Here is a 21,976-nt window from a genome sequence, read left to right as displayed (position 1 = left end):
TTATACTAATTAAACACACCTGATCAAACTAAATCTAAAGGTAGTGTGTTAAAGCAGGGCTGGAACTAAATTCTGCTGGACTGCGGCCCTTCAAAGGAACTGCCTACATTTATCACAATCATGCACATATCATTGAATAAAAACAATAAAAATATAAAAACTTCATCCAAAGCAAAAAATAAATAAATAAATAAATAAATAAATAAATAAATAAATAATAATAATAATAAATAATCTGATCCTCATGTTGTTCCAAACCTGTAGTAATAAAAATAAATAAATAAATAAAATAACCTGATTAATACATTTATTTAGGAAAGCCTTTATACTATACTGTTAATGCCACTTTTACCTACTTCATTTGAAGTTTTCCAGACAAATTAATTGAGTCTCTGCAAAAATGTATGTACGTGCTGTTTAAGATATTTTTTAAATAACACATTTTTACTAGTTATTTAGCAAAATACTAATATTCAGCTTAAAGTGCAATTTAAAAGCTTAACTATAGGCTAAACTAGGTAAATTAGATTAATTATAGAAAAGTAAACAAAGTTATAAAAATGGTTGTGATAATTTGGTTGCTCTGTGTGAATATTTTTGCCTTTAAATGCATCTCGTCGATATCTTTACCTTTTAATTAGCTCTGTGACATTGACATTGGTTGACTCCTGATACTCAATGTTAAAAACATAAAAGGAACCAAAGAAAAGACAAAGATGTCTGCAGAAAAATTTTGCTTATCATCAATGCATTGTCTCACTTTCTCCTCAATACTGACCATACACAACATAAAGCATCAGAGTACATGGGGTAATAATGGTTGAGCAGTAATTTACCATTTATTATCACAGTAACTATCTGTAATGGATACATAAAGTAAATTACTGTAATTTATTCTTTGCACTACAAAATTTCATACAAATCCTGCTCCTTTTACAGTAAAATACTGTTTCCTTTTATTACAGCAAAACACTGGCTATTTTACAGTTATTTACTGCATAATCTACAGTAAGGGTTAACCGTGTATTATATTAAGTTATATAAAATTTATATTTTATTAAATAAAATTATGTATTGTATTATATTATATCATATTAAGTTATATTAAATCATTATTTTATTAACTTATATTATAATTATAACATATTATATAATATTATCATATTATATTATTATAATATTTATATTTATATTAAATTTAATTATATTATATATCATTATTATTCTATTCTATTCTATCATATTATATTATATTATATTATATTATATTATATTATATTATATTATATTATATTATATTAAGTTATATAAAATTTATATTTTATTAAATAAAATTATGTATTGTATTATATTATTTCATATTAAGTTATATTAAATCATTATTTTATTAACTTATATTATAATTATAACATATTATATAATATTATTATATTATATTATTATAATATTTATATTTATATTAAATTTAATTATATTATATATCATTATTATTCTATTCTATTCTATTATATTATATTATATTATATTATATTGTAATTAATAAACTATTAACATAAAAATTTCTTTATGTTCATACCGATGTTTCCTCTGTGTGTCAGTCTGGGCCTGAGCGTGTGAGTGATGATAAGGAAAACTTTGGATAACATCCTGTCAACTGCTTGTGAAAGATAGATTTATATCAGATGTAGAATATGTATATCTGATTGTATGTGGTGGGTGTCTCCCACTAAATACTATATGTTGTTAGGTGATTAGAAAGTGTTTTGATATCTATATATCCACATCCAGTCAACTGTATGCATATGTATGTGTGTGTGTGTGTGTGTGTGTGTGTGTGTGTGTGTTTGTGTGTGTGTGTGTGTGTCTGTGTGTGTGTGTGTGTCTCTGTGTGTGTGTGTGTCTGTGTGTACGTGTGCGCGCGCTCGAGCGAACTTGGGTCTGGCTTTGTATGTTTGAATAGATGACACAGTATTTACTAAATATGTTCATTAATAGGTTATGTTGTTTTTTACATTATTACTACATTAATACATATTTAAAGACACACAAACATTTTGATGTATCTTTGTTGGACTATTAAATTTAAATTTGTTTACAATATTAATAGTAAATAACAGTAAATAACAAATCTTAATCTGTATTAACAATAAATTGTCACACCTTTTAAAACAACGTTATCTAAAATGTAATGTTCTAAACTGTTGGTTGAAAAACACAGATGTAAATTCAAGTTGTCTCTATAATTAATGAAAACTTTTATTATGAAAAACAATTTAAAATGAAAGTTTTTCCTTTGACTAACATGTTTTCAATTTATTTACATGCATGACCTGTAATTTATGGCACACATTGTAAAACAGTTAATCCAAAGCCTTATGTTTTGAGCACTGGTCATCACTGGTGTTGGTTTAAAAAATCAACATAAAATATTTACTAAAAATGACTTATGAGTCTTTAGACTTTATTGTTATTTCTGTTTCAAAAGATAAATAAAATGTAATTTTATTACAATAAATTGTAGTTATTGCATTACTAGACAACTTAGTTACTGAATTTTAAATTCAAACTGTTTTTAATTCATTGCAAATACTTGATCAAATAAAGAGAAATATGTATATTATTCAGAATAATGGAATAACACTGATATTTATTTTAAGAAGAAAAATTGGCTCTCAGTTTATCTAAAAACAGTACAGCTCCAGCCCTTAGTTAAATCTACTTAATGTTTTATACTAAAATTTTCTAGTTTAACTACTGAATCCACCATTTACATGTTCATACAATGGTGTCAAATCTAGTAAGTTTACAAATTTGTCAAATTAGTCAAGTTTACAAGTAGTTCTTGAAAGTAGACTGATTACTTTTTTACAGGGTAAATGATGCTTTTCTTATACCAATAGACTTAATCAAGATTATTGTCACTACACACAATTTGTTGGGAGTGTTTATGTTTCTTTAAACAATGTTTTTTATTGGCAAACACATTTTTAAATTATCAATCTAAAATCTACCTGAGAGAGAATTATGATGGGGCATCTGTCAAAAAGTTTGATGGATTGTAGCCCCGCCCCCTAAGGCGGGACTTCCGGTCTAAGCCCCGCCCCTTTTATATAAACTTTATAGTTCCGGTAATTAGATTCTTATCGGTTTAATATAAAATAATAATTCCGGTAATTAGATTCTTATCGGTTTAATATAAAATAATAATTCCGGTAATTAGATTCTTATCGGTTTAATATAAAATAATAGGCTATTTCCAGGTAATGAAAATATTGGTAATTAAATTCTAATCAAACAGAAATAAAATTAATATTATAATAATAACGGAAATTAAATTGATGGTATTAAAATCATTATTTAATTATTATATTATAATATAATTAATAAATCATACTAAATCCATCACTTACCCATATGATGTTGTCTCCAAACGTTAGACAACACCCATCAACTGCTTGTGAAAGATAGATTTATATCAGATGTAGAATATGTATATCTGATTGTATATGTTGGGTGTCTCCCACTAAATACTATATTTTGTTAGGTGATAAGGAAAAATGTTGACCGTTAGACAACGCCCTGGCAGATACATCAGGCCGATAGAATGATAAGTTGTTATTTGAACTAATGTTAAATATTGATAAGAAAGCATTGACGCAACATATAACTGATAGAGTACGGGTGTGTCACTACAGATGGTATCAACATACATGTGTATATGTATATTAAGAGCTAGAAATAGTTTGAGTGTTATGTCAAAGTCATGGCTGCCTTTGAAGTAAACACTAGCACACCGGGTCAGATTTGGACCGACGATCTCAATACCGACTTAAACGGTAATCCTATAGCTAAGGAGGAAAATTGGGAAGACCATATGCTGAGAAGGCTGACGATGGCTCCTAGAAAAAGGATCACCAACCTGAAGCTAACAAATTTTCTTCACGAGAATAAACGTTACATGAAAAAAGAGTTTGCTATGCCTAGCGAACGTATTTGTCATTACCTATTTGACAAAAAACAGCGGGTTGTTACCTTGTACACAACGGAATCTGGAGAGCCGCACAGTCTGGATGACCCCTGTCTGATCTTACCAGTTAAAGACTGGTTCTTATTCTACAATCATGTCTGGCCTGATATCCAGAATTCTAAACAGGAGCCGTTGTTTATCGCCGAGTGGGATTCTGAAAAACCGAACAATCGATTTCGAGTGGTTGGAAACAACTGTGAAAAGAATCCTAAAGACTGTATTTTCATATTCTTGTGCGATGACAAGACAAAGCTTCGTGAGCGTTCTGGCATAATACATGCTGATGAGCATAACGAGCGATATGAAATGTTGCTCCCCATCCTCTGGCAAGACGTCAACAAGCTGTCTGAAATTTTTGCCACCATAAACCAATTGTTTAAATGGTGTGACATGAATGATCGATACAAGGATATTAAAGTTCAGCTGTTTCACCCCCAGAGGTCTGTGCGACGAGGGAGGGAACACTCCCAACTGTCTCCGCCCATCTACTACGAACATAAAAACCCATAATCAACAACTGTTCACCACAGTACTACAACATGTCTCAACAACTCTCTTCAGAATTTGGTATCTTCAAGCCTGAGGATATCAAAGCAATTCCTCCTGATGAAAACGCTTTGCCATGCTTTCCGAAATTCGGAACTTCTGCATTAGATCGCGACTTACCATGCTTTGAGCTATTCAAATCTTCTGAACCGGACAACGATGAAAAAAACTGGCTGGATAAATTTTGCACCGAACTAGGATACCGTAACCTGACATACCTGACCAACAAGTACAAAAAAGATGACGATACAAAGTTTGACGTCACAGATGGATGTTTCTGCAGTTCCGGTTTCAAGATCATAAAAGCGCTGATCGCTGTGCTCATGCAACACATCATCAACGCTCAGCTGAAAAAGGAATGTGAGGGTTGTGCTATCGACCACCCCAGCCAGCTGCAACACTCCTGTCTGTTTGAACCCTCACCATTCTACTTCGACTCTCACTTTGGAACACTCGTCAATAAACTGATCAAACCTGAGTTTCACACTGCTGTGTCACAGGCTATGATGCGTGTTGGTTTAAAGTCACAGCCTCAGACGATCCACGGAACAGCCCTGGGTATTCTACACGAATTGAGGAGCGAACCATTCATCGTTGCAAGACTGGAAGACATCAGAACCAAGATTCTGGACGACTCCTGTGAGAAAATCGTCAGTGACGCTGTCGATTTCTGGCACCGCAGTGGCTAGACCTCAAACCAGCTGAAAACATCAGAATGGGAAACACATGTAAACCTGGCAAGATACTTGAAAACTTTTTATTAGAGTACTATAAAAATCAGTTAAAGGGTCTTTTATGTAAAGTCATTAATGATTCCACGAATGATGATCGTTTATCACAATCCAAACGTGTGAAGAATTTAAAAAAAGAAATGAATGTTATTAGAAGTATGAATAACTCATGGGACAATATGATTGATGTTTGTGTTAATGGTACCGAACCATGTTGTATTATGATTAAAAGAGTTTTAGATGCTATGTCTGAAGTATCTGATCAGTTTAGAGTCGGTGATGTTCTCTGTATGTCTACCTATGTAGCAGATGTATGCATTTCGTTGATTGCAAAAAATGATGATGATGATATATCTGAAATTGTTGAATCTTTGGTCACTTACATTTTATATAAAAACATGTCATCGTGTGTCCAATTTCTTTCTTACCTTGACCGCATGTAACCATTTTCTGATTTGATGTCATGTATGTTTCCTCACTTTAAATAAAAAAAGATTCGTACAAACAATGTTTTGCATTATTCTTTGACATCCATCGAAACAGGACCATGTCTGATATAATGAAGAAAGTTTATTACGACCCATCAAGCCCCGGTGCTTTAGGTGGTAAAAAACGTTTAAAAGATGCTGTGTTTAAGGAAACTGGAGTCCGTCTAAGCGATAAACAGGTATCGCGATGGTTGGCCGGGGAAGACGCTTACACTTTACATAAAACAGCACCCATAAAATACAAACGAAATAGAGTTGTGGTATATGGTATGGATACCCAATTTCAAGCCGATCTCGTCGATATGACGGCCTATTCTACAGAAAACGACGGTAATAAATTTATGCTAACTTGCATTGATGTATTCAGCAAGTATGCATGGAGTCGGGTGTTGAAGAATAAGAGTGGAGTCGAAGTTACTAAAGCGTTCGAGTCTATACTCGAAGAGGGTCGTGTCCCACGGAAATTACAAACTGATCAGGGAAAGGAATTTTTCAACAAACATTTTCAAGATCTTATGAAAAAACATGATATTAATCATTTTGCTACGGCTACTGATTTAAAGGCAAGCGTTGTGGAGCGATTTAATAGAACATTAAAAAGTAGAATGTGGCGATTTCTAACGGCCACTAATTCACGGCGTTACATCAATGTCTTACAAGACATTATGACAGGATACAACAACAGTTATCACAAGACTATTAAGATGAGACCCGTTGACGTCTGTAAAGAAAATGAAGCTACGGTGTTTCAAAACTCTTACGGTAACATAAAGATTCAGAAACCAGTGTTCAAATTTAAAGTCGGTGACGTGGTTAGGATTTCTAAAGTGAGAGGCCCCTTTGCCAAAGGTTACGAACAAAACTATACCGAAGAATTTTTTACCGTTTCTGAATGTATTCCACGCCAACCACCCGTCTACAGACTCAAAGATTATGACGGTGATGTTATCGAAGGAGTTTTTTATGAGCAAGAGATACAGAAAATATTTGTAAATAAAAACAAATCCTTCAAAGTGGAAAAGATTTTAGGCGAGAAAAAGCAAGGCAGGTCTACACTTGTTTTAGTGAAATGGTTAGGATGGCCATCGAAATTTAATAGCTATATCGACAAAAAAACCCTGGTAGACTTGCAAAAACCTTAAATTTCACATTTCCTTTCATGCCTATTAATATTATACAAATCAAGCTATGGACAACAACAGGTTCTACGTTACGCTCCCATGTAACGCTTCTTTATCCGTTTATCCAGAAAATCGTATATCTAGTTATAAGACTAATTTGTCTAAAACTATACACCTGAAAGGGGAATGGGAAGTAGCGCTCGCTGAAATTGAATATCCAAGAAGTTGGTATAATATTACAGACGATGATGGTATCTTCAACCTAAACATGTACCCTGACCATGATAATGAAGAGAAAAAAAAACTAGAAGCAAATGTACTATCAGATCTACATGGTTTCTATGTTTCCAGGCGTTATCAAATACCCGGAGGATACTATAAGGATATACCGGCTGTGATCAAAATGATAAACGATGTAATCAAACCATCAGGGATATTGTTTTACGATGAATTAAAAAATAAAATTAATCTGATTGCAAAACCTAACATTTTTATAGGTTTCTATGAGAAACTAGGAGCTATATTAGGAGTGAGACCTGAAGAGGGACTAGGTCAAACGGCCTACCATGAAAAAGCTGATTTTACCAGGACCGTCAGCACATATGCACCTCATCAAGCCGACATCAAAGGTGGATTCTACACATTATATGTCTACACCGATATCATCGACTACCAATCAGTCGGTGATTCATACGTTCCACTTTTAAGATGCGTACATATAACCGGTGAAAACAACGATATCGTCAGTGTCAGATACGACAAACCGCATTACGCATCGGTCAACAAATCGATCATCACGGACATAAACATAGAAATAAAAGATGATCAAAACCGAGAGGTGAGATTTGCGTACGGTAAAGTTATTGTGAAGCTGCATTTTAGACCGGTGAAACAGACGTCTCTTTAAAAATGCCTTATTACAATACACATCAAAGCGAAATCAGCGATTATGTCAACTACTACCAAAATCAAGCTGGGGGAGGCCTCCCGGGCTATGCAGGCGGTGGTGTCATGTACGGATCAGGCCTGGGAGTGTTATTTAGAGGTCTGTTTAGAATGGCTGTACCCTTGTTAAAAAAAGGGTTCAACATCGCCAAGCCTCACTTGAAATCGGCTGCAAAAAACATAGCATCGGACGTAATTTAAAACGTGCTTTCAAGAAATCATGACGAGAGACAACAAGACGGTTCAGGTCTTATGGTCATGGCCCGTAAGAGAATGTCTAAACCACCAGGGGTCAGGAGGCGTGGTCGTACTATAAAGAAAAAGCGCAACGTCAAGAAAACTTCACTCACACGCAGGAAGCGTAAGAAGACTGTAAGACGAAATACCTTCGCTAAGAGAAACATAAACACCATTTTCTAACATGGCTCTACTCCATCGTATGTCCGGAGAGTGTAATAAGTCAGAGCTTGACTTATTTACAGTACCTTTAACACAGACGGCTATAGAAAAAAATACGTATGTTGAGGTACCTCCTCTATCGGCCATCTCGGATTCGTCGCCTTTGGAGTTTTTTATAGCAGGCTCCGGTGAGGAATACATCGATCTAAATAACACATTGTTGCATCTGAGACTTAAAATCACAAAGCCTAATGGTGGTGAAATAGCAGATCCTGCAAAAGTCGGTTTAATCAATTACCCTGCCGCCACCATTTTCTCACAAGTCGACGTGAGTCTCGGAGATCGACTAATCTCTCAAAGCTCAAGCACCCACCCGTACCGATGTATCATCGAGAGTCTCATCAACTACGACAAAGACACGCTGGAATCAACATTCAGCGCCGGTCTCTTCTTCAAAGACACGGCTGGTCATATGGATGTCAAAGACCCCTTAGGCAATAATCAGGGTCTCCTGAAAAGGTCAACATACACAAGCAAGAGTAAGATTGTTGATCTGATGGGTCCTATTCACAGCGATATTTTCTTTCAAGAAAAATTAATGCTCAATGGCGTCGATATAAAAATTCGTATGATCAGAGGTAAAGACGAGTTCTGTCTGATGAGGAGTGATGACGTACCATATAAATTAAAGATTGTGTCTGCATCGCTATTTGTCAAGAAAGTATCAGTCGCACCGAACGTTAGACTGGCCCATGCTCAGGCTTTGCTGTCCACCAACGCAAAGTACCCGATTGACAGGGTATGTCTGAAAAATTTCTCCATACCAGAAGGAGCCCAAGTTTCAAATCAGGAAAATCTATTTTTGGGGACTTTACCGAAATCAATCGTCTTGGGGATGACCGATAACGATGCATTTACCGGTTCATATGATAAAAACCCATTTGCGTTCAAACATTACGATTTGGAGTTCCTAGCCATCTACGTCGACGGCCAACAAATTCCTGCTAAACCTCTACAGCCAAATTTTACAGACGGCTCAGTGGTACGAGAATTTTATCAACTCGTAACAGCTACCGGCAGACATCTTAAAAATCATGCACTGTCTATCAGCAGATCTGAATTTGCCAGGGGTTATTCTCTTTATGCATTCAACCTTACACCAGACGAAGACTGTGGTCAACACGTTTCGCTCATAAAGTCTGGAAATATCAGACTCGAAGCCCGTTTCAGACAGCCATTGCCAAATACCATAAACCTCATCATCTTCTCAGTGTTTGACAGTATCATCGAGGTGTCTAACCGAAGACAGATTCTGGTTGATTACTATTAATCGGAAATGAACACCATTCAGCTAAACGCTATCATGGACAAAATTACATGTAACACCCATTTTCTCGGAACTCTGGCATCTGATCAACTACCTGAAAGACCGTTAACAAACTTACCATCGATGGTGATTATTAACACACACCCTTCAGAACTACCTGGGGAACACTGGCTAGCCGTTTATTTATCGGAAGATGGTGTCGGATGTTTCTTTGACAGTTTCGGTAACAAACCGGACAGTGATGGATTTCTAATAGCTATTAAAAACTTTTTAATGAGAAATAGTACAGTGACAAGATATTCTACAAAACGTGTCCAGGACTTTATGTCAAATGTGTGTGGTCAGCACTGTGTTTTTTTCTTGTATCATATGTCTAGGGGTCATGACTACAACTATGTGATGAATCTGTATAGTGAAAATTATGTTAAAAATGACAAAATGGTAGAACTTTTTGTGAAAAAACTAAAAGCTAATGTTTGCAGTGATAACATGTATTTGTGTACCCATTGTGTTCAGACCTGTAATTCTTCCATGATGTATAAATGAATTTAATGAGTAATAAAAAACCTTACAATCATCATCTGTTTGTTGAATTTTATTTCAAGATAGTGATACACAAAACATAAAAAACATGAAACATGTTGACATTAAAAATGCATCCATCGACTCTTATCACGAGTAGGTGAAACAAACATGTCCTCATCTAGTAGTTGTGTCCTTTGCTGATTTTTTCTCTTTTTACGAGTAGTTTTTTTAGTAGACAGAATCTCCTGATCATCGTCAATAGGGTTGTTTTTTAAACTAATAATCTTACTCCGAACTTGATGGTTTGGTACAGTCGAAAAAGGTATGTTTAATTCCGCGCATGCTTGAAGAAACTCAGTCCAGCCTTTAGGTCTTCGGTCATCTCGTACTTGTTGCGGAGCTGTAACGTTGTTTATTAAATCGAGCATGTGTGAACCAGGTATGGTTTTACCCTTAAACACAAACTCACCAGACTCGGACCAGGAGCTGAGATCTTTAGCTTTAGACATTTTGTCTAATATATACTTGCTGTTTTTCACACGTTTTGTCGGAACGTTCTTTAGAACTTCAGAAGTCACATCATCTTTTGACTTGTCTTCAGCATGTGTTTCGTCAGAGTTAACTTTATGAACGTCTTCAGGGTTTGGTAGCGATAGCGTTAAAACACTACTCTCACGATCGCCTAGTTTAACAATTGTTAAATATCTGGTTAAGATGTTTGAGTAAAGTTTAACTTTTTCACGTTGATCCAAATCAGTCCTGAGTAAAATATTTCTTATAGCCGTATCAAGATCGTTCTCTGCCACCTGTTGAATATTTTCACGAGCGCTTGTTGATTGTATTTTGTCCAGCTGATTCTGTGGTACGAGATACATTTTCTCTGCATACTCCATCCTTCAGCCCTGTCTCGAACCGATCAAACTTGAAATAAATGGTATAGCGACGCTTAGGAGTGGTAAAAGAAACCCACCAGTCTGATTAAAGACCTTTTTCTTAGCCGCAATGTTGATTTTTTTATTAGCGAGGAATTTTATCGCAGCCCTCTTCTTTTTCAATTTTCTGTATTGTTGGTTGTTGATCGGTATAACTCCGTGTAGGATGTTGAGAGCGAGTTCGCAGAGAGCTAAAATGAGATCGTCAGATGCTGACTGGAGAATAAGTCGTCTTTGTTTAGCAGTAGATTTATGTAACATTTTTAATACAGGCAAATGTTTACATAGTCTCGCGGACATGGTTCGTTATCACGATCTTCTTTTTTTCTGGAGATAGACCACCTGACGATCTGAAAACAATCCTGTTCTGAGTCGAAATTGTTCAGGTGTTTTAGCTTTATAGTCGATCATGAGATACCCGAAAGGACTCTTGACGGCATCTTGATAACATTCCATAAAATATTTTGTGTTACCAGGATACATTTGACGCCCCAACACCGCAACTTGATTAGCATCGCGGGGGTTTTTAAACAATATTAAATAATTTGTGTTCAAACTGATGGTTCTGCTAGATTTACCTTGAACAAACAAATTTTGTACGATAAGAATTGCAGAGAGATTACGATGATGAACGTATTGCGTGAAGACTTTTTCAATTTCGGAATTACCGCTTGCTTCTTTCATCATATCGTCAATAATCAACAAGTTTGTTTTATCACGGGGTAGTAGATGATCATCCTTCAGACTCTGAGGTATACCTTCAATGAATTTAATGTCATACATTTTAAGCAATTTGTCATACAAAGGTTGCCAACAGTCATACAGAAATAACATTACATTAAATAACAATAACATTTTTACAAAAAAGGACTTCCCTGAATTGGATGGTCCACTTATGACACATGAAAACGGATGTTGAAGTCTGAAATCAAAATCAACCATTTCACGCATTCCTCTATACACTGAATTAAAAGCCATAAGGCAGAGTTGTGTAGTCGGGTAAAAGTCTTCGCTTGTTATACACCACCTTGAACTTTTTAACGACTGATTTGTTGTGGAGTGTGAGGTGTTTTTTATTCCTGACAATGTTGTCAGCTTGAGCTAAAATGTATCGAGAGTCATCGCCTGATGTAACATACCCATCAACCAGACCAATCAATGTGTCTAACCTTATCGTTTGGGAATTTTTAGCATTCAGAGTTATACCCTTAGCTTTCATGCAGACTTTACCGGAAGCGGTACGGTAACCATACGACTTTGGTCCGCTGGAACAAAACTCGGTAATATAATCACCATCGCCTATTTCATCTGTCAAGTCCCCCAAATAATCACCCAGAGGTGGCATCCAGTCACCGGCCTTGGATACAAAAATAACACTATCAGTGTCAGAGTATAATAAACGATCGCCAAGTTTGTCCATCAATTTGTACAATTCTAACCTCGCCCACGAAGTTGTGTATGCTCCTACGAATACGTTAATGTCGCGAAGGGTGAAATTGGACTAATGCTACATCATCTGAGATGAACGTAAAATATTTCAATGCATCAGTTTTACCGAAAACAATCGTGGTGAATTCTTCAGGGTCTCGTACAAGTTGCGTAACCGCATGTAAGATTCCCCTAAATTAGGCACCAGATTCAGCGTGGTTCAGCAAGTCGACTTGGAGACAGGAGAAGAGAACAAACTGTAGTTAGAATGGTTTATTCTGCAGTCTGACAAACACAGGATGGGCAGGGGTATTTATACACACAGGGCTGATAGCAGAAAGGCACTCCAAATATGGGCAAGTCATACAGCATTTCGTGTAAACATGAATCAGCATATTTCATATCTGAGCACAGTGGAAATTTCCAGCGTGGGTGCAGCTGCAAAAATGAAACCAGACCATGGTCTCATATTTCTAACACCTGCAAAACTGAAACCAGACCATGGCCTCATATTTCTGACACACACACACATATACACAAAACCACAAGCACTTCTGCGTCTCATGCAAGCACACCTAAAAGAGGACAAAATGTTCTCTCACCGCATGACGAGATTGCATCGCGAAACGCCCCCAAACCGCGTTAAGAATTAGCTTGTTTATAGCCCTCTGTGGGGGGTTATGAGTGATCTGTGAAGGGTCAAGTTGAATCCCCTCTCGCTCATAGTATTTGCGGATGTATGTCTCTTTTTCAGAATCAGTGGTAACGTTTGAAGGGTATCCGGATGCTTGTTGTTTTAAACGTAAAAACGTTTTAACGTATTCGCTAAACAACTTGTCCGACCTTTCAGGAAAATGCCAAACTTCGTCGACTTTGACCACGACATACCCTTTCTCAATCGCTTTTAAAAGTTCAACACTGACCCAGGACCCACTAAGGGCCCTCTCATCATCCGTATGATTACATCTTGATGTTTGGTTTTCATCGTGTGCGCATGTTCTGCATAACGGGAACATGAGTTTACCGCCGCATCTGTAAGGGAGGACCGGATGTAGTAATTTTCGGGGCGGATACACAGTTGCCTTAATAAGACCGTAATAATTTTCGATCGCCTGAAAGTCGTTGAAAATTATTTCGGGATGACCTATTGGATACGTCTTTGTACTCATAACAAAGGGATAGAGCGATGTAAAATCTAAATAAGAAATGGTCTCCCCCTCCCCCACTTTGTGATACAACTTATAAGCATTGGTACGACCTCCGAAAAGCGCATCTCTGGGTTTCAGTCTTTCAGGCGCCGAATAAGTGCTCATAAATTCTATCACTGAAGGGTCTGTTTGTTTCATTTTAGACCATTCGCATTCCCAGATAATCTCTACTTTCAAGCCATAAGCGTTTTGTAGAATTTCAATTTTTTCGTCAACTTGTCGTCTGAGAACACCAAAGGGTACACCCGACAGGGGGTGGCGTTTGTGAGGCTCATAGCGGCATTGGTGCGCATGAAACAGACACCCCAAAAAATCAAGCCCATACCTTGAACCGCCCTGTTCGTAGTACCCATCTAAAAAGTATTGACCTATTTGCATTTCACCATGATTCAGAGCATGATGAATGTCAACGTTTCTAGTCTTTTTTAAATACTCCAACCATTCAATCGAGACACTCGAGAATGTCTTATTTTGACGAATGTAGGCATTTTCATGGGTTAGAGCAATAGTGTGGTCTTTCAGATAGTGTGTCTTGAAAATTCCCATACAACAACTAGGAAGAGTTGTGTAACTAAATGGATCGATTTGTGTACACTCTATGAACGATTCTCTGTATGTCATGCATGCTTCACGGAGCAAGACAACATCATTTACACCATATTGGCACAACTGTTCCTTGAAGTCGAAAACCTCCCCTGAAGTAGTAGCGTACCACGCATCGAACTTTGCCTGATCTTTTTCCGATAGGTTTTCGTAACCATAATACTTTTTGTCAGGATAAGGTCCTACGTAGTTCTCATTTTCTATTCTATTGAAATGATGCGGAAAGTAGCCTTTTTCTGTTGTGGTGAGATTTAATGCTGCCGGCATCTTAGACAGAGCCATCGGTATGAAGGATATGCTATCTATATAGCGTTGCTTAAATGAAACATCGAACATGAAGATTAATTTACAACCTTTCATGATGATGTCCATTTGAAGCCCTGCTTTACAAAAATATTCAAGAATTAGAAAGGAGTCAAATCTGGATGCGTTATGAGGTATGAAACAATAGCCTTCGTATCTGGGTTTTCTGAAATGATCGATCATTTTTTTCACACACTCAGCCCCCCCGGCTACAAATCTTTCACCAGAAAACGTTATTGCGCAGACAAAATTTGCTACGTGTCTCCCATTTTCATAACGAGTCTCGAAATCGTAAAAGATGTATTTATTCTGAGGGTCTTTGAGTGGTACTGTCTTAATGAAACACTCATGTTCTCCACCCGGGACAAGTTCTTCACGACATGCACCACAGCGGGTTGGTGCACATATGTGTTTAGACTTTTTCTTATCGTAACGCCTATTACATTTCTTGCAGTATTTTATAACGTCGCAAGGTACTTTTTCTCCTTGAAGCATAGGTTTCTTATGTGCATCGTAGCAGTAAGACGATTTGCAGTAGCGCAAACAATCGGTACAATGAATGATTTTTTTAGGTTGCTTGTAACATTCATCGTCAAAGCAGATGTTACAGACGTGTTTGCATTGATGATTTCGTAACGATGTGTACCCCTTATAGCAGAATTCACATACATAATCAGCACCTATGAATGATTTCAGATTGAGAATCATGTAGTAATGTTCGTCTTGTAAATAAAGGTACACCGTTTTGTCGTGAGGCTCGTTGTTATTTACGTATGTTTGTAACACACCGGTGTTTGTCCTATAAAAAACAACAATTTTGATGTCTAGCATGTTTTCAAATTTTGCTATGTCGTGAAAACCGACCTTGTCTTGGATAGCAAGACCCACTTTATTGTGTATGATTGATGCACGGTTTTCTAATTCACACTCTGGTAATTGAGGGTCTAGAAAATGAGCTATACAGATAGAGAAACATAATTTGTTTGAAATATTTGTAGGTATAAACAAGCTCGTCTTTTTTCTTTTGATTACCTGATCAAACGCCAAATCCGTAAGTTTACGACGAACGCCACCTCCTCCTAGTCTGTTCATTACAACCTCTGCTTCAATCTCAACAGTTTCATTATCTGATAACTTATCATCGCTCTGTAAAATTTTTGCAATTTGATCTGTAAAAAGATTAACGTCGTAATTATTACCCGGTGTTAAAACTGCATTTACATCCGATTTCAGGGTGGGTGTTCGAAGGCATAAATTGATGACGCTACCATCACCACCAATCTGTCTAGCGAATGACACAATGTCATCCATGGTATCGTGTAAACGTATGTGGTACGATGCTAAATCCTGAGATCTTATTTCACTCATATTCAATGTCCTACGCAACGATACACTATTGAAACGAGGCCTTGGTAAAACATGATATTCGTTTATATTACCGCCATCTCTCAACAATGTTTCAATGTCTATCTGTCTTGTTGGCCTATGCCTTAAAGCAGTGGTTCTCAAACTGTGGTACGCGTACCATTAGTGGTACGCGGGCTTCCTCCTAGTGGTACGCGGAGGAACCGCTGAATAATGAAAGAAACAATTAACACTTAATCCTTTAATGCGTAATATAACATTGATGTGATCAGCATTGGCTGTTTAGTGAAGCGTACGATCACAACGCTGTGCTTAGAATGTTTATTTTAGTGCATTGTGTCATAAGCTGCTGAAAATCAGCTTCCAAAGTTTAAGAATTGATTCTGAAGCGTGATTTGACTGACATGAAAAGTAGCCAATCACAGTCGACCTTGTCTAGTTGCGTGAAACGTAAGGGCGGGACAAATGCTTTCTGTGTTGCAGAGACAGAAAAAACAACTTAAAAACAAATGTTTTGTTGGAATAATGCTTCTCGGATGTTTTCACTGTAGATATGTTCAACAGAGTAATTAAACCGCGGACATATGTCCTGCCTTTTTGATGATCTACATACACGTTTCGCTCTCCGACAGCCAGTCTGACCTGTCACTCCTCCAAACACATTCTGAATGGCGGCGCGGGAATTGCGGTATTGCGCAATTATTCATTTCTGCAAATGCGGCGAGTGCTTTATTTTAACACGAGAGCGCATTCATGTACGCAAATCGCTAAAACAGATATGCGAGCTCTTAAATATGCTTTTTTCAAATGAACTGCAAGACCTCTCATGATCGCCTGTGTGCTCAGATTGAATACAATCGCGATCTCTCCACTATTAAAGCAAACATTATTTATCTTTGCTCCTTGACTAAATTTAGTCAAAAGTATTAAAAGTTATCAAATATTTAGAATTAGATTGATGCATGATCGATGACAATGCTAATGGTCTTCTTATTTGGCTGTGTTGTGAAGTGAAACTTACTTTTAGCAAGGTGAAATTTTTTTTATTTCTTTACGACAAAAGAATTATGCTGGAAATGTTTCTGGATGAGGTATTTGTGTGATTTACACATTTAGCTGTATTCTGATCTGTCCTAAAGCATTACAGGTCAAAGCAATTCTTTGTTTCTTATTGTTTATTTATCAAAATTAACAATAAGGCTCTGAGGCTTAAAGCACTGCTTTGATAAATGTAGTGTCGTCATATTTCAAATACCTCAAGTAAAATGAAGCCATTTGTTTTATTTTTTTACTGACAGTGTACTTGTATTTTTTTAAAGTTCTATTTTAGATTAAGATCAAGTGTAAAATAAAATCTACATGTGATGTACAGCTATTTAAGAAACAAATTTGTCATATTGTAAAGAAAAATAGTGTAAAATATGTAAATAAAAGGCCAAATTAAATCTTTTTACCATATACTTTAATTTAACCTTTCAAAGCTTGAAAATATCGTTTATAAAAATGGGCAAAAAGTGTCTCTATGGCCTTAAAGATTATGTGGTAGTTTTACCAGTGCTATTGAAAAAGATTAATTGTCATGAAAGGAAAAATCGACCATACTTCCTTTGTTAGTACAAATTCCTATACATGTAGCTTTGGATTTAAGCAATTAAACCATTCAATCAGGTTTAAACTTAAAAAAAGTGATTTCATAATGAAAATCTGATTTTTTTTTTTTTTTCAAAAGTAACCAACTAGTACTTTTTAAAAGAGTACTTTGTACTTTTACCTAATATTAGTATTATTTACTAACATTTTTGTTATTTTAGCAGTGTAATAGTACTTGAGAAAGATTTCACAAGCATTTAATGCAGGTTTATTATATTATTAATATATGATTCATAAATATTATTATTAAGTGTTTTTATTTGTATCTATTCATATGCAATGTTTTATGGGTTGCTGAGAATACATTTCAGGTCTTCAGTACATAGCATGTCAGTCTTGAAAAAAAAAATAGGTGCTGGAAAAAGTGCTTAAAATTCCTTGATTTTCATAAGGCTGTGCCTGTATGAACCCTGTCATATGTACATTGACCATATATTTCAAGATTTGTCTGAAAGTGTAGGAATATGACATATAGCCTATATTCATAAGGTCCAAGCAACATGTCCAGCTTTTGATGAATAGGCTACTATGAATACTTTAGATTTAAGTACAGCAGTTTTCCTTTTACTTTTTATCTTTTTACTTTTTTTCATTTTTAATGAACTTTTAAAAGCATATTTTAACTAAAACTTTTTTTTTTATCTGCAAGCACAGTTAATGTTCAGACTATTTCAAATGTTTAAAGTGATTGACAATAATACATATTCTTAATAATAGGAATTAATTTGCATCATTTTTAAACTGTGCACACCTGTAGCTGCTTAATTAGGCCTACAACGCTATTTTTTAATACTGGTTAAAAAATAGCATCGTAAGGTGGTACTTGGAGAGACAATTTTTTTCTAAGGTGGTACTTGGTGAAAAAAGTTTGAGAACCACTGCCTTAAAGGCTCCGCAACATTTGAGGTTGATGGTTGTTCATCATCGACATTTGACTGGTGTGTTGATTCAATATCAGTCCTACCGTGTGTTGCATGGCTAGTTGAATGACTGTCGTCGTCATCATCATCATCATCATCAAAACCATCATCTGTCAGTTGGCTGTTAACAGTAGCAGAAGCACTAGTTTCCTGAGTGACTGCACCACCGCTCTGTTCACTGTTTAAAAAAGATTCAACATCTTCAGGCAAATTTAAATTCAATTCCTGTTCTATATACATTTCCAAATCATCCAGATTTGTAATTTGTGAAATAGGAATATTGTTAAATGTTATGTCTCTAGAATTTGGATACATATCAATCATATGCTGAAGAGATGCAAATATGTCTTCATCTCTGTCTGCATCCATTTCGACACCTCTTTGCAGTCTAACAGATAGAGTTTGGTCTGGTTGAATATTGTATGTATCATCTGTACGATTTTCATCATCCATTGTAATTTTTGATTTATTTTATTATTATTTTACAAATATTTTTGTTAATGTTTATTTTATTTCAGACTTTTATGTTTAAATTAGTTTTATTGGTTTTTTTAGAATTATTTTGTTTTGTTATTAGATTTATTTTATTGTTTAACTTTTTTCTTTTGTATTTTATTTATTGTTTTATTTACATTTATCGTTTATTTGATTGCTTAAGTTTTCATTTTATTTATATTTGTTGTTTATTTTAGGATTAATATTTGTTGTGTTTATACAATTCAATCTTTATTTATACATATTTAACCATGTTATTAGAAATGGATGTGTGTCAATAATAGGAATACAATTATGAAGTAATGTATATGATTAGCTAGAATAAAACACAATGAAATATTTTATTACATCAATTTTAAAAGTTCAAACACTAAGTTCACAATAAAAACAAACTCCAAGGAATACAAATTTAATATAAATCAACAGCAAAAGTTAAAAAACTAAACAGCTGAGTCAATTTAAAGTTCATCAAAATGTTAAACTGAATTAAAATACATCGGTATTACATCAAATTTAAACTCATACACTAAACAAATGAGTAAGTTCACAATAAAACAATCACAATTGAATAAACATTTAATATAGATCAACAGTTAAACATTTAAGGCAATTTGGAGTACATCAAAATGTTAAGCAGAATAAAACTTGAAAATGGTTTTGTATTACATCAAAAGTTAAAACACTACCAGTTAAATCAATTTAAAGTACATCAAAATGTTAAGTTGAATCAAAATACATTTGTATTACATCAATTTTAAAAGCTCAAACACTAAACAAATGATTAAGTTCGTAATAAAAAGAAAGGCAAAGGAGTACAACATCTAAAGTTAAAACACTAAACAACTAAAGTCGATTAAAATTAGAAACGTAAGACAAGTATAGCATTTATCAGAGTATAAAATATGGACTTTTAAGTAGTACAATGATGAATGATCGTACAGATGATGAGAATATTTCTTTTAGGAATTATTCATCCATCAATGAATGCCTAATAAAAATGAGTAGTTTCGTTATTAACCGATGCCCCCGTTCACTTTTACCCATCAATTGTTGAAGCTCCCCAATTTTTTCATCCATACGTCGCTGTTGCTCAGACAAGAAATCCTTGACATTTTCTATCACACGCTGCTGCTGGCCAATAGAATCCGCTAGAGCATTAATTTTTACCTCATATCTGTCTAGATATTCACGAATCAGACAATAAGCAGGCGACTCGAAAAAGTCTTTGATATTGCTGTGTTTGCTGACGCTACCGGCCTTCTGCTGGGGGCGCTGTGGTCTTTCGACGTCTTCCGCGTCTTCTTCTTCTTCTTCTTCTTCTTCTTCTACTGGTGCTTGAAAGGGATAAATCGGCTGATGTGCGCCTCCCTGAGTTGATTCATGATGACCGCTGTTGGAAGCACCTTGTTCGCACCATGTATCTGTAATAAAAAGAAATCAAAATATTGTTTAGTATTGAACGATAAATAATACTTAACAATAAAATAATATTCATTTGTTTTCATTCAACAGTAATTATGTTTATTATATTCTCATTATATTGTCATAATCAATTAAATAAATGGAACACTAACCTTCAGATAAATTAAAATTAATAGCAGAAGGATTTGGTTCTGATGGACTGGCATAAGGACTTAGTGGGCTAGCAAGAGGTGTCCATGGATCTGTGTGTGTGTGAAAATATGAAAATAATAGCGTTACGCCTGTTATTAAGTGTTTGAAACAAACAAACAAAAATAGGTTATTACCTGATTCTGCGTCTTCATCATCATCCTCATCGGTATCGTATTCTTCTTGCACAGGTGTTTCAGAAATTTTTTGCCTTTTATTTACATATGGTGTGTAAACAATTCTTGGTCTCTTAGGGGCAGAAGTCCCCGGCGCTGCATCAAACTTTTCTTCTCGCAATGATTCTTGTTGCCCTGCAATCTTTTCTTCTTCTTCTTCCACCGTCAAGTCGATAACTTCAATTTTCGCTAAAATAGGAGAATGACAAAAAAAAAAAAAATACAAGTTATTACTCATTCCTACAGTAAACAATAGTGATCCCACATCCGTCAGTGCTGTGGCCTATGCATAGCGCATTCGACCGGTAACCGAGCCTTGTCGCAACAGGCGGTTCGAATCCACTAAACAACAAAAATTTTAATTTATTTTAAATAAAAAGCATACCTTTTTGCGTTTGATTATCAAACATGTGAGTCGAAGAGGCTATAAGAAAAAGAGAAACGTAAGTAACAATAATGATAAAATAAAAAACTATTGTCTAAATATCTTCAAAACAATAAATATAATTATGGAATAATACTTACAAATACGATTGATGGCATCAAATGCTTCACTTTCGGAAGGATTTATTTCTGTAAGACATAAGCTGATAGAATGAAAATATATCAAACACTGGTTAATGAGGTAGTATACAAACCGCTAGGCAGATGAAAATATATCAATTTCTACTCACGCAATTCCATATCTTGTTCAAAAGTGGCAGAGTTGACCCTCTTCAGAAGTTCCAGTTGTTATGACAGTGTAACTGCGGATTCAAGTTTACTGTGAATAAGATATGTAAAGGGGGCCTTTTTATGTCAAATGTCGAGAGGCCTTGTCGTTTGTTTAAAAGCTGGTTCGGAACGATAAGGGGGCACCCAAAAAAATTAAATAACCTGACCACGTCAATATTATACTTTATTATATGAAACTATATACAATCTAATAGATAGTGATAAAACGTAACGACACAAAATATTCATGTAATGTCTTTAATCTTGCTGAAAAACACAAATGAACTTGGTGTAATGCTTTAGTGTAGATATTTGATATACTTATAAAAAAAAAAAATTCTTTCAATATTTTGACTGTTTAAAATTTATACCATACATTATTTCATACTCAGGATAACTATCGTTTTGATAGACTATAATAAAACATATATTTTATTTAGATATGTGTGTGTGAATGAAAAT

General features: G+C 35.2%; 1 long non-coding RNA gene across 1 annotated transcript in view; it reads right to left on the bottom strand.

Annotated features, from left to right (window-relative positions):
* Positions 1 to 2,640: 2,640 nt before the first annotated feature.
* Positions 2,641 to 21,976, bottom strand: part of LOC141379062 (uncharacterized) — a 120,324-nt gene continuing 100,988 nt past the window's right edge. The window contains exon 3 of the long non-coding RNA XR_012395016.1: positions 2,641 to 3,011. This is a non-coding gene — a long non-coding RNA (uncharacterized lncRNA). The remainder of the gene's footprint in view (positions 3,012 to 21,976) is intronic.

The sequence above is a fragment of the Danio rerio genome, chromosome 19 (assembly GCF_049306965.1).
Source record: "Danio rerio strain Tuebingen ecotype United States chromosome 19, GRCz12tu, whole genome shotgun sequence".
Lineage (NCBI taxonomy): Eukaryota > Metazoa > Chordata > Actinopteri > Cypriniformes > Danionidae > Danio > Danio rerio.
This window is presented reverse-complemented; position numbering and strand designations above follow the sequence as displayed.